This window comes from Lissotriton vulgaris, chromosome 7 (assembly GCF_964263255.1).
Source record: "Lissotriton vulgaris chromosome 7, aLisVul1.2, whole genome shotgun sequence".
NCBI lineage: Eukaryota > Metazoa > Chordata > Amphibia > Caudata > Salamandridae > Lissotriton > Lissotriton vulgaris.
Window position 1 is genome coordinate 451,690,758 of NC_141695.1, and position 14,596 is coordinate 451,705,353.

The 14,596-nt window shown below is 44.2% G+C and overlaps 1 protein-coding gene across 1 annotated transcript in view; it reads right to left on the reverse strand.

Annotated features, from left to right (window-relative positions):
• The window catches only part of LOC147701841 (toll-like receptor 12), a 154,148-nt gene extending 145,301 nt beyond the window's left edge, over positions 1-8,847 (reverse strand). The window contains exon 1 of the mRNA XM_086928716.1: positions 8,839-8,847. The gene's annotated coding sequence lies outside the window, so the exon portion shown is untranslated. The remainder of the gene's footprint in view (positions 1-8,838) is intronic.
• Positions 8,848-14,596: the final 5,749 nt, after the last annotated feature.

The following is a 14,596-nucleotide window of genomic DNA, read 5'->3' on the forward strand; positions in this document are numbered from 1 at the left end:
AAATGTCCAACATTTAAACAAACTACACCCTGTCTTTGGGGCTGTCCAGGGCTATCTTAGGGGTGACTTATACGTAATAAAATGGAAGGTTTGGGACTGTCAAAATGTTTATTCTGCCAGGTCAGAATGGCAGACAAGGGCTCTGCAATGGCAGGCCTGGGACATTTTTAAAGGGCTACTTAAGTGGGCCGAACAGTCAGTGCTGCAACCCCACTAGCAGCATTTAATTTACGGGCCCTGGGCACAGGTAGTGCATGTTACTAGGCATGTTTAAGTAAATTAAATATGCCAATTGAGTATTGGCCAAGGTTACCATGTTTTAAGGGGAGAGGACAAGCCCTTTAGCACAGGGTTATCAGTGGGAAAAGTGTGCAGAGTCCTAAGGCCAACAAAAACGAATTCAGCAAAAATAGAAGGAAGGCAAAACATTTGGGGATGACCCTTCAGAAAGGGCCAGGTCCAACAGACCTCCTCTCCCTTGGTTAACCTATGGACTGCCCATTGTGGTATAAATTACCCTCTACACATTATGTCCAACTATACCTTACTCCATGTAACCTAGCAAAAATATGAAATCCTCACCCACTCTTCTTCTCCATCTTCCACTCTCAGAGACTCCTCATTATGTGGTGCTCAGGTGTGTGCTGGGCTCTATTGCCCTTCCTTGTCTCCCAGTCTGCTTTCCAGTCTAACTGTATCTTTGGGGGTTGAGACCTTCAGTCATAATTACCTGCCCTTGACCTTTCCTCCAAAGCAAAGGCATTTCATTCAGGAAGGAGATTCTGATGGCTTTTTGCAGGGTTGAAGACATCTTACCACCAGTCTGCCAGATTGGTGCTGTGGGCCTTAGGTCCTTCGTGATTTCTGGCCTATTTTTATTTACATTCTCCATGGTCCCTCCCTCCTTTATGCGGGGGAAATAATGTTTGTACTTTCTGTTTCCTGCCCTGTCTGTGGATCTTAACTTGGTTGCCCCTCCTGCTCTGCCTCGACTTTTGAGACAGATGGGTCCATATCTTCCCCTTTGTTTGTGCCTTTATTGGTGGAGCTAGGGTTGTCTGCTGCTTTTTTGCTTCTTGCCTCTGTTCAATCTCTGTCTGGTTCAAAGCCCACAGGGGCAGAGTGTGAGGGTTGCATTTGAGTTTGCTGGACTACGGGTGGATTCCTGATTTGGTAGTCATATAGTCCTGTATCTACTGGGTTTTCTGTAGTGTGGATTCATGCTTTGTGTATTGGGCCTATTGTTCATTGCTCCCCAATGCATTAGGGCTTGTGGGCTCTTGTTTCCTTCATGGAGGCAAATTACCTTTCAGCCCTTTCTTCTGCCTATTCTGGTGGCTTAGTGTTTCTCTGGTATTCATCCCTTCTTCTATGATGTCTATTTCAGTGCTTCTGGCCCTGGGCTATTAGAGGTTTCATTGGTGAAACTTTTTTTTCATCCTCAGTGAGGGTCTATTTTTCTTTTAAGGCCTGTGACACTTTTTGCTGTTAGCTTAATTGCTCACTCTCAGCCTCTGACCTAAATGTGGTTCCTGGCTTAGAGTTCCTGCGTCCTCTCTCCCTGTGGGTCTTGGTATTCCCATGTCCCTAAAGGACTCTTCCTGATCAGGCCAAGCATCCTTAGGTGATTGTGTCCCTGGCTTCTGCCTTGGTTGGGGTCTTTCTTGTTGCTCCTGTGATGGTGTTTCTGTGGTCTGGCTTGTTTAGTTTAGCTGTGTTCCTGGGGCATGTGGTGCGCTTGGTGGTGGGTCTGTCTGGGATGATTCTGTTCCTCTGCATGGGGGCTACACTCCCCAGTTTGTTTTTTCTCACTGTTGCTATTTAAGGCCCTTGTTTTAGGGTGGTTGGTACAGGTTTGTGGGGCATTACGATGTTGTGGACTTCAAACCAGAGACTGAGAAAAACCAAAGTATGAAAAACATCTGTAAACGAGAAATACTCGAAAGCGTATTTTACCAAACATGCCAGAAGCACCATTGCTTCGAAGGTGTGAAGGGCTGAACAAAATGCCACTTTCAGAATAACTGTAATATTTACCACTTACCATATTTAACACAGCTGTTCACTTATAGGAAATGATTGCAGAAGTGCAAGCTCATGCCTGTACTGCAGTTTAAAAATAAAAAATAAACCTTTTTTCAGATGTAAACCCTCCTTTTTAATATGTTAACAATGGTGACATGAATTTCTGGAAATTGCACAAGATTATGTCGGTTTAAACCAAATTATGCCCAGTCCTACTAAGAACTCACTGGCAAAGAACTGTCTGTGGACTGGAAATATACATGAAGGTTGCCTGTTTAAAATTATGAAGATTTTTGGTGGGCGTCTCATCCAACGAAAGTTAAAAGCCTTTGAGGGCATGGCAAACATGAACTCCTTGGCATGGTATTCACACAAAATCTTTGCCTTCACCCCTCCTGTTGGCTGCATTTGATTTTGTTAGGCTTAGGACTCTGTGCACTTTTACCATTGCCAAGCAGCCTTAAAGTGTTAATGTTCTCTCCCTAAAATATGTTAAAATTGGCCTAAACCTAATTGGTAAATGTAATTTACTCGTACGTCCCTAGTATAGTCTACTACATGTACCAAGAGCCTTTAAATTAAATTCTATTAGTGGGCCTGCAGCATGTGTCTTGCCACCCACTAACGTAACACTTTAAAATATGTCTTGAGCCTACCATTGCAACCGGCAGTACAATTTTAAAACTGCCATTTTGATGTAGCAAAATAAAGTACAATTTTAAAACTGCCATCTCGACAAAGCAAATTAAACTACAATTTTAAAACTGACATTTAGACCTAGCAAAATAAACTTTTTGTTAGGTCAAAATCTTCCTATATAATACATCAATTGACCCCTAACGTAGGCCCTAAAAACTCACAGAGCAGGATGCATAGTATTTAAAACAGAGGACATCTGGGTTTAAGTTTTATATGTCTTGGTAGTGAAAAGCTCCTAAAGTTGTTTTTCACTATCCTAAGACCTATATCTCCTGTTGGTTAATATTTAGTTGCCTCATTACATTTAATAAGTGGTAACTGTGGATTGGGAGCATAACAAGATATGCTGTTTAGATACAAATTAATTGGAAATTAAAATCCTCTTTGATAGTAAAGTCAGGTTTTAAGTCACAATTCTGAAATTGGCACTTTTAGGACGTTTCCATTCTATTCTCTTAACTATTTGAACGTTTTGCAAGTGTCCGGGGTCACACGACAGTGAATGACTCTGCTGTTGGAGATTGTGTATTCCTCCCAAGCCGTGGCGAAAAGGGGACTAAGGGCCTGATTGATTTATTTATATATTTATTTATATAGCGCCTAAATCGACCCCTGAAGGGGTATCGCTGAGCTTCGGGCAGGCAACGGAAAAGCTGAGCTACTTGCTCATGATCAGAAATTGAAAAGAATAGTCTTAAGATGCTTCCTGAATTGTAGGTAGTCGGGGCATTGCAAATGCATGGGGAGCTTATTCTAATAAGGAGGGCCCAGGTAGGAGATGACCTTTCCACCCAGCCTGGCTTTTCTTACTCGGGGGACCACAAGAAGAGATTTAAATTCAGAATGAAGGGACCTAGAGGGCAGGCAGGGTGTGAATTTCTCAGACAGATAAGCTGGCCGAGATTAAATATAGATTTGTGAATGGTGCAGCAAAATTTAAACTCGACCCGCTCACGTATTGGGAGCGAATGAAGCTGACGAAAAAGAGGGCGGGAGGCAGTCCTGGGAGGGGCATTATGGACCAATCGAGCCGCTGTGTTCTTGACCACCTGCAATCTGCAGAGCGAAGACTTATTAGCAGAGACCAAAAGGCCACTGCAGTAGTCCATACGGCTTAGTATGAGCGCCTGACTCAGGGGCTTCCGAGTTGAGTCAGGAAGCAAAGGAAAGCATCTGCATAGTAGGCCCAACATATGAAAACAGAAGCCAGCTTTATGAGCAGCGTGCTCCTTCAAAGTGAGAGCCTGGTCCAAACGAATGCCTAGATTCTTGACAAGGGACTTGGGACGGGGGAAACACCAAGGTCCGCCAGCCACCATTAGGGGGTCCATAGAAGAGCGGCATCTCCAAAGAGCAAGATCTCGGTCCTTCCAAAATTAAATTAGAGGAAATTACTTCTCATCCAATTTGAGGTTGCCCTCGTGCCAGAGGAGAAGGCCAACTGTATAGATGGAGTAAATTTGTCAAAAGAAAATAGCAGCTGCGTATTGTCTGCGTAAGAGATGGGGATAAACCCACAGGTTCTAGGAAGGTTGGCCAAGGGGGCAACGTAGATGTCAAACAACGTGGGGCTTAAACATGAGACCTGAGGCACTCTTTTGGTCAATTCCATAGACGCTGAAGGATGCTGGCCAAGATTGACGGTTTGGGAGCGAGAAGATAAAAAAAACTCGTCACACACTGGAAAGCAGAGTCTCTGAGTCCAATCTCCTTCAATCTCCTGAGCAATACCTGATGTGAAATCGTGTCAAACACAGCAGAAAGGTTAATAGCACCAGAATCATAGATTGACCCTTGTCTAAAGTCATCCTGATGTTATCTGTGACCACTAGCAGGACTGATTCTGTGCTGTATGGGGGCCTAAAGCCTGATGGGGACGGGTCTACGCTGCCCGTACGTTCGACATGGTAGCATAGATGTTTCTTAATATGCTTCTCCAGTAATTTGCTCAGGAAGGGGAGTAGTGAGATAGGGCGGTGATTGGAAAGATCTGTCAGAGGATCCTTGGATACCCTGTGCTGCTTTCCATTCTAAAGGAACATGACCCTGTCTCAGAGAGAGATTAAGAAGACACTCAATGAAAGGAGACATTCGATAGGACAAAGAGGCTACGACTTTAGCCAGAATAGAATCTAGAGGGGAGCCTGATTTTACGGTGCAGAACAATGTTTCTACATCTATCATGGTCACAGGGGGGAAACTCTCTAGCAACTGGGGAGTTGCCTGTTCTGGCTGATCAGATGCCATGGGAACCGAAGGCTGGCTCCCTGGCAAAACAATTCCATCGTAGATAAGCTCTATTTTCTGCAAGAAATATTGTGCACTGTCATTACAAAGCATTTGAGACTGAGCCTCTAGATTGTCACAAGCCTTAGGATTAGTTAAAGACTGGAGGATTCGATAAAGGATTTTGGGAGCGTTACCCACCTGAGCTAACTGGGATACGATGTGAGCTTTACGTGAGGCCTTTATGTTTTTATGGTCAGCAGACAGAATGACCATGAATCTGTCTTTATCCCTCTTGTCATGGGTACTATGACAGGGTCTTTCATGTTTTCTGCATAGATGTTTTTGAGCTCGAAGCTGGGGGGAAAACTAAGCAGTTTAGGGACGCTTAGAGAGATTAGGAAATTATTTCAGTGGTGCGAGTTGGTCAATGGGGCAGGAGACAGCAGGATTCTATTTAGCAAGAGCATCTTCTATGTTTTCTGGTGCAGTGTCCTAAGGAGCCAAGAAGGAGGTTTGGAAGTGCTCCGGGCTGACTTTCTGCCATTGTCTACAAGTGTAGTGAGTGATAGGGTTGGGGCCTTTCATCTCTCTCGGGTCTTGAATGAAAAATTCAATTAACGTATGGTCTGAATATGTCAGTGGCTAGGGAGGTTCAAACAGAATACTGGAAGACTTGGAAAGGATAATATCCAGTGTGTGTTCAGCTGTGTGTGTTGGACCTTCGTTGAGCTTAGATAAGCCCATCAGAGCAAGGTCTGCCAAGAGCGTCAGTGCGTCGGTATTAGAAGTACATTCTCTATGGACATTAAAATGATTACGTGTTTGGCAGACAGGGTTACTCCATCACAAACGGTACGGATATCCCATCCACCGAAATACAATCCCATTATATCCTATTGAACTTGTAATTTGGCTGATGGGATATCCGTCATGTTTGTGATGGAGTATCCCAGCTGCCAAGCTTGTTATCAAGCCCTAAGTGTGGGCAGGATGGACCATCCTGCAAGGATGGCTGTAACAATAGAAGATTTAGAAGAAGGACCTCCCTGCTGTCCTCCTTCCATAAGGACTGCCCTGCTGCTATGCTGCTGATAAAACTGCCTTGCTGCTGTGGTGTCGAAGGAGAACTATACCTTTTCTTTGAACCCAGGACGACCAGAGTGACTTCAAGGGCTAGGTGGCTGACCTGCTCTATGAGCTACATGAACATAACAAACTCATGAGTCCTTGAACCCTGCTGCTGGCCTCGGATGATGTGAGTCCTAACCCTCCAAGTTCTGTTCTTGTACTCTTGGAAGTGGTGGTAATGGTCCTGCACCTGCCTAACCATATAAGCTGGAACGTGGAAGTTCTATCCCGAAACACTACCTGGAGAACCGACAGAAGACTGGGAACTACCTGCCAACCAATCCACCCAAGGTGCAACACCATTCTTCCTGACTTCGCAGTAGCTACCGCTATGTTCTTCTTCCCAGCAGTAAATCCTTATCAGTGGAACCTCTTGACGAAGGTATCTGGCCTCATGGAACACTCTTCAGCTGCAGCCTCCAGCTTTGTCCCACTGGAGGAATCCGACTTCCAGAAATTCATGTAAGTACGAACGTAACAATTTTAACTGCAACCTCGTCCAGCTCCTCCCATGTGACCATGCCTCCTAATTGGACACAGACGTCTGCCTTGCCGCGCTGAAGACTTGACCTTCTCCGGAAACTTTTAAAATAATTTTTCTGTGTCCAAAGGTAAGCCGAGACTGGGCCCAAGCCACCCCTTGTATATGACCCATGCTCCATCACTGTCAGTCTCAAACTTTGACTTTGACCCAGTCTCGTGCGACCAGATGGCCACAGATGGTTCCTTTAATCTTTTAGGCGTTAGATTTCACACACACACACAAAATAACTCTAGTTCTACTGGGTGGATTTAATACATTTTGGTGTTGTTTCATTTATTAAAATTCATTCGATTTGTTTAATGGATTTGTGAATCTTATTGTATTGCATTTTCATTTTATTACTGTTTGCATGCTGCATAAATACTTTACTCATTTGCTTCTAAGTTCTAAGTTAAGCTTGACTGTTGTTGTACCAAGCAATTAGAGGGTTATGCACAGGTTAATTTAGTGAGTTTTTTCATGGTTCACCCTGACCAGGACTGTGGTTGTTGCCTGAGTGGGGCTTCTGCCCCTCTCAACCAACAACCCAATTTCTTACATGATTTAGAACTGAAACGCTAAATAAATGTTCAACATCCCTAGAGTACAACATAGGAGTGATTCATTTAGTAACATCATTAATACATTACTGACTGACAGCTGGTACACTTTAATTTATAATAAAATAGAAAAACTCGGAAATATACCTTCTAAAAATCCATGTACAGAAACCTAGTAATATAGTAGTGCGTTCCAGATGGACATCAGATTACTCTAATGCAGGGAGGTGGCAGAGAAAGGAAATCACGGTAGAGGTATGTTTGAAAGCGGGAACATCTATTTTTATGAACCACTTTACCCCATAAACTTGAGGCTTCATACATACACGGAGAAACCATGATATTGCACTACCCCACCACTCATGAACAAATGCACTCCTCACCAACCCCAGTCAAGAAACTTTCGACTGATTTACCTATGACAGACTGAAGGCAAGCTCCTCATTTTAGGGTGCAGGTAAAAAAGGGGCCTGTACCCCATAAGGCTCAGTCGACTGCCATTAACCGTTAGTCACGTCATGGCCTGGATATTGGTACGCCACCCTTGTTAGAAGCAGTTTGGGTGCACCCGTACACATACGTCACTAATGTTAAAAGGAGTTTGGTTAGACCCCTACACACTAGGGAAACCTAATACTCCGCCGGGGCCCACAATAGAATAATGCAAAACATAAGAGAATAAACTCAATTCAAACATTTCTTTTCCTTTCATTGTGCAGGTTAAGCTTTTTTCCCCACTTTCATTTGCTTTGAACTTATGTAGATTCTTTACCTACCTGGCGGAGTTGATTTGATGTGAAAAGCCTATTTCCTCTCAAAATGTAGGCGGTTCAATGCAATGCTAGATTTAAACCAGTTTTAACAGAACCTGGGCGGCTGGGCCCGATCTCCCGAGATACCTCGCGCGCGCAATGTGTGACAAGAGTCACCTTTGTAAGGTGTAGATATATGCCAGGGACTTCACAGAATGTTGCAATGAAGAGCAGGGCGGCACACGGTCGGAGTGCTACAGACTTTCAATAATGCACTAATCAATACAATATCTTTCATTCAACACATTTCTTTTAAATTCATTGTGACAAAGGTGAAAGCTTCAAATGAATTACTGCAGCCAATCAAACATTCCTCGAATCCCAGGAGGTGAGGTTACTGTCGACAGGCAGCAGTAGTTCGTCAGATTCCCAGTGACTAAAACATACATTTTAATATCACAACGGCTTGAGGGCTGACAGCATGGCTCAACAGGGTGTGGGCAGAAAATGTGCAAGACAATGTACAGGTTGCACCAGACTTCATAAAGTGCCCTCGAGTTTCCAATATCAACAAAAGACCTATTCAGAAAGATCGGATAGCGTGTATTATTTTTGTTCATTTCATTTGGTAAACGATGTTTAGCGGCATTCAAAAATGGTGTTACTGTTGGAAACCAGCACCTTCCTATAAACGAAATGAAGCAAAATAGAACACACACAAAGTGGTGCTAAATACAACTATTGTAAAGTCCACCAATCCGTGCATGTGGTCTCCTCATGAGAAGCTCGAAAGATGATGCTTACGATTGGAAAACATAAGAGAATAAACTCAATTCAAACATTTATTTTCCTTTCATTGAACAGATTAAGCTTTTTTTCCCCACTTTCATTTGCTTTGATCTCATGCAGATGCTTTACCTACCTGGCGGAGTTGATTCGATGGGGAAAGCTCGCCTCCTCTCAAAAAGTGGGTTGTTCAATGCAAAGTGCTGCTAGGTTTAAACCAGCTTTAACAGAACCTGGGCGAGATCTCCCGAGAGAACGCGCGCGCGCAATGCGTGACAGACACTCCTGGCATCCTTTGCATTTATTCTGTTTTTGGTTCCTCTGTGGTCGATGCAGAATGGGGAAGTCGTTGCAAAGGTCCACTGACCACGCGAAGATATAGTTATCGATTCTGTAGAATAACCATGTAGTGAATTCCTCAGCAATTAAAAGTTAAATGAGTATATCAAGCTAAATATTTTGTTGCAAATGGATTGCTGGGTGATGGGGGGTATGACCCTTTCTAGAGCATCAGCCGCATTCCCTGTCAGAGTGAACCACAATAAGTCACAAAATTAACCCGTGCTTAACCCTCTGGTAGCTTTGCGCACAAGCAGTCAGGCTTAACTTAGAGGCAAGGTGCAAAGTTTTCGTGCAAAACACAAACAGTAATAAAGTGAAAGCACAAGACAAGAAAAATATCACAAAAATTTAGAAAAATAGAGTAAAATATAATAACGCATTTGACATCAAAATGCTAAAAAATCCAATCAGAAGAGCAAAAGATATGCAATTTCAAAACTTTAAGGTAAGTATAGCACCTAAAAGCACAAAGCGCCATTTGCGATTACCTGGTCGAGCAAGACCGGGTGAAAGTCACAAACTCAGTCAAACCATGATGGAGCACAGGCCAGATACAGGAACCAGGTTAGTCCAGCTGAAATGATCACCTTCTAAAGTTCAGCACAAAGTGTTCAATTTGCAGTGGAGGAGGCTGTGAGGTGGAGGGAGAGCATCACGGATGCTTGTCGCTGTAGCACGATGATCCTGATGGGCGCTGCGGACAGTTGTTGCTGTAGATTTGCATTGGCAGTCACCACATGCAGTTGCACTTAGTGTAGGTCTTGCAATGCCAGTCATTGCTGGCTGTCAAAGTAGTGTGAAGAGTCAAGTTCACCCGAGTTTCGCATTGGTGGTCGGAGCGGGCAACAAGATCTTGGGTCGAATGGGCCAGTTTGTGGTCGCGAAGACCAAAAAACTTCAGGATTTTTCATTTTCCTGGAGGTGGAGGTCAACTGATACCACACCAAAGGTTGGGGACTTGAGAGGCACCACTCAGGAATTCACTCTAGCAGAGGCTGGGGCTGAGGCAGGTCCAGTTGCTGGTACAGGCAGGTTCAGGTGCAGCAGGTCAGCTGGACAGTGGTAGAAAAGCCTCTGGAGCTTTTCTACTGGTAGCTTGGAAACAGAATGCCAATCAGCTGACCCTTGGAGTCACTTCAGCCTGGGATGAAGGGTGCAGGTCCATATTTCATTCCCAAACAGTAGGTAGACCCAAGCAGAATGTTAGCAAAGCAGTCCTTTTTTAGGATTCACAGGTAAGTGAGTGTACTGAAGAGAGAGTCTGAGGGTCCTATTATTTTACATGGTGCCTCTTTTAAGCGGGAGAAGCTTATGGAGGTTTCTATCTACAGAGGTGTCTGGAATTTCCTGCCTCCCTGCCCAGGTCCCACTTTTTCTGGGGACACAATAGACTAGTGTCAAGCACTTTTTGTGTAGGATGACCCGATGCCATTAAAGTGCAAGTGTAGTGAGCGACAGTTCCACCCATCCCAAATCAAGTCAGCATGGCCTATCCTGCCAACTCCCAGACCCTCGATTGTGATTCTGTCTGGGAGGAATACACAAAAGTATACTGCCAATAGTTATGTAGCACAGGAAACAGGCTGCAGGCACCACATGGTTAGGACAAGAAAATGCCAACTTTCTAAAGGTGGCATTTTCAGAATTATGGCTTAAAATTCAACTTTACGATTAAAGAGGGGTTTAAAGTACAATTCCCCAGATACCAAACATGACATTCCTACCTGTTCCAAACAAAATATATCACTTATTAAATGTAATAAGGATAGGTCTCACAGTCGTGAAAAAATCATTTAGGACACTACCAGGACATGTAAAACTTTAGACTGCTTGTCCAAATTTTTAAATGGATTGCATCTTGCCATTGGGTCTATTTTGGCCCTGTCCTAGGGGCACTTCAGAGCCTGTTCTAATAGTGACATATTTCTTTCAAAATGTAGGTTTAGGCCTGGAAAAAGGTTTATATTGCCAAGTCAATAAGGCAGTATAAAACTTCACATACAGTCTGTTAGGCGTAAGACACATTGTAAAAAAGCCTACTGAAGTAGATGGCAAAGCAAGTGCTGCAGGCTCACTAGTAGCATTTTCATTTACAGGGCCTGGGTAATTGTAGTACCACTTTACTAGGGTCGTAAAAGTATACTGAATTTGCCAAATGAGTGTAAGCTAATTTTTTCATTTTGAAGTAGAGAACCCAAGCACTTTCGGACTGGTTATCAGTAGTAAGGTGCACTGTGTACTAAAGCCAACAAAAAACAAATTCAGCAAAACAAAAGGGGTAAATTCAAAAAGTTTGCAGGACCACATGCATGCCCGGTCAAATGTGTTCCCCCAGCTGAAAGTAGGGAGAAGTGCAAACTCTCATGGGACTTCCCATCAATAATCCCAAAGAACTGGAAAAGCTATCAGTAGTGGAGTGGTCAGTCCCAGGCCCTTATACCATCATATAGTCCACTCCCTGTAGGGAGATTGGCCAACTCAACAGTTTGGGATTCTCACCGCTCTCTAGCATGAGCCTTCTGAGAAGTCTGTGGTCTATCTAAATGCCAAAGTGAGTCCCAAACAGGTATGGTCTCAACTTTTTAAGTGCTCATACCAGTTCAAATGTTGTATTCTAAAGTACTAGCAGCCCTTCCCGACGTTGTCCGGGTATGAATTGTTGCCGGCCAGTAGTATATTGTTTTGTAGGATTTTGTGTTGATAGCATTTCTTATCTGTGACAGGCCTGTGAAACGCTCCAATTCACAGTGCACTGCTGATGCACTTAAGAGTGTGCGTTCAGTAGTGTGTGAACTCGAGTTTCCCTACTTTATTTTTCCTTGCAATATTATTTAGCGCAAACTCACCAACATGGCATGAGCACAATTTACATTACAGAAGAACACATTTATTTGTGGTAGGCACGGGGAGACAAAGCGATTTGCCTGGAATCACAGGATGTTGAGCTGATGCACAGATTCGAACGTAGCTCTCCAGCTCTGAAGTTCGCAATTCTAGAACTTGTGGCGGGAGGTGTGTCTAAAAGTGGATGTTGGTGCTGGCCATCAATAAGAGAGACCTGTGCATTTTTCAAATGGGTGGTGAAAAAATATGAGTATGTTGCTGGAGATGTGGGCCGCCGTGCCACCAATGTACTTACCGGGGGAGGGTAAACACCCATTATTCGGCAACTTTCTTTCCCCATACCATCACTCCGCATACTTTCATTGCGAAAGTACCATGACTCCGCAATGACATTATAACGCATGGCATTACATTTTATATGCTTTTACCATGCAAACATTTACAACGAAAAACGTTGTAAATGCATGAATGGTAAAAGCATGTTTTTTTAAATGTTTGGATAAGGTAAATATGGGTATTGGGGTATATGTTTTGGGGTACTGCGGTATATGTTTTGGGGTGTTTGGGTATTTTAAGGGTTCAGATATAGTTTTGGGTTATGGGTTACAGGGGTAGTTTTAGGGTTTAGGGAAAGGTTTGGGTTTTGGGGTATAGGGGTATTTTTAGGGTTCAGGGGTAGGTTTGGGTGTTGGGGTGCAGGGGTATTTTAAAGGTTCAGGGCTAGGTTTGGGTTTCGGGGTATAGGGGTATTTTTAGGGTTCAGGGATAGGTTTTAGTTTTGGGGTACAGGGGTATTTTAGAGTTCAGGGGTAGGTATGGGTTTTGGGGTACAGGGTTATTTTTAGGGTTCAGGGCTAGGTTTGGGTTTTGGGGTACAGGGGTATTTTTAGGGTTCAGGGGTATGTTTGGGTTTTGGGGTACAGGGGAATTTTAAGGGTTCAGGGCTAGGTTTGGGTTTTGAGGTACATGGGTATTTTAGGGTTCAGGGGTAGGTTTGGGTTTTGGGGTACAGTGGTATTTTTAGGGTTCAGGGCTAGGTCTGGGTTTTGGGGCACAGGGGTATTTTTAGGGTTTAGGGGTAGGTTTAGGTTTTGATGTACAGGGGTATTTATAGGGTTCAGGGCTAGGTTTGGGTTTTGGGGTACAGGGGTATTTTTAGAGTTTAGGGATAGGTTTGGGTTTTGGGGTACAGGGTATATTTATATGGTTAAGATGGGTTAGTGTTTAAGGGTGTTGGGGTATTTTAAGGAGTAAGGGTGGGTTATGATGATGGGGTGCAGGGGTATTTAAAGGGAGCAGGGTGGGATTAGCACACAATATGAGACATGGCATGAAGGGCGGAATGTACCACACGCCCCCAGCATTTGTCACGCCCCCAGCACACGCCCACAGCACAACGCAGACACGCCCACAAGGGACTACTTTGCTGGCACGGTTCTTTTACCTTTTAAATGTATATGGTGGGTGTCTGCATAGCCTATGTCCTTCTGCTGCAACTGCCCTTTCCAACGCTGTATTGGGTGTTGTGATTGGTGCTGTGGTTCCTAAGATTACCCGCCTCAAAGGTTTGGGCTCTCTCTTTATTATATTAGTATGGACTCCACTTCTGTTCCCTGGGTAGTAAATTCCTGCTGCTGAAGGCTCCAGGTTGGTTTAGGCTCCCTTTATTTAGCTGTGAGAGAACTGCTCCTATGCTGTGCTCTAAGGTATCTGCTTAGACAACAAGTTCCCTAGAGAAGCCGGGTGTCTTGAGTACTGTGCACATTGCTTCCTTCAGGGTGTCATACACTTTTTGGCACACCAGTCAGGATCAGCTTCCTGGGTTGCTTTTTAAAAATCAACTCAGTCAAAGGTGCAAAAATGGTGCCATAGCCCTTGACAAATGTCCGGTAGTAGCTGGTGAGGCCCAAGAAGGCCCTCACCTCTTTCTGGGTTTTGGGGTGTTTCCAACCTAGGATGGTCTGAATTTTGAGTTAGTGAATCTTCACCTTGCTGTCACCGACCTGGTAACCCAGGTAGACTACAGACTCCCTGCCCTAACAGTCATTTACTGACCTTTTGTATTGAGGCATGCCTTCTGCAGGGCCTGAAGTACTGCTCATCAGTGGCTCAGGTGGTCCTCACAGCCAGAACTTAAGTTTTGTCATCCAAGTAGGAGGCACTGAAGTCCTCCAATGGACATAAGGCCCAGTTGACCAATCTCTGCAAAGTGAGATGGCAGGGGCATGCTTTAACCCAAAGAGCATCACCCTGAACTAGAAGTGGCCCTCTGGTATGGAGAAGGCACACCTCTCCTTGGCCCCTTTGGTCAAAGCAATCTGCCAGTACCCTGATATACAATCGAAGGTATTTAAGAACTTGGTAACTCCCAATTGATCAATGAACTCATCTACTATGGGAATGGAGTGTGCGTCAGTCTTAGTGATACATTTTTACCCTCTATAATACAAACCAAAATGGAGTTCTGGGGTGGATCCTGGTGGAGCACCTTGGGTACCAGGACCACTGAGCTGGACCAAGGGCTGCTAGAGTATTTAATCACCTCCAGCATCTTGGACACTTCTTCCTTGATGCTGGCCTTCACTTTGTCATATAGCCTGTAGATGCTATTCTTCATAGGCATACTGTGCCCTCTGTCAATGCCTTGGGTACACCAATGGGTTAGCTTAGGGTGAGAGAGAACATCATGTGCCGGTCTCTCGCTTGTT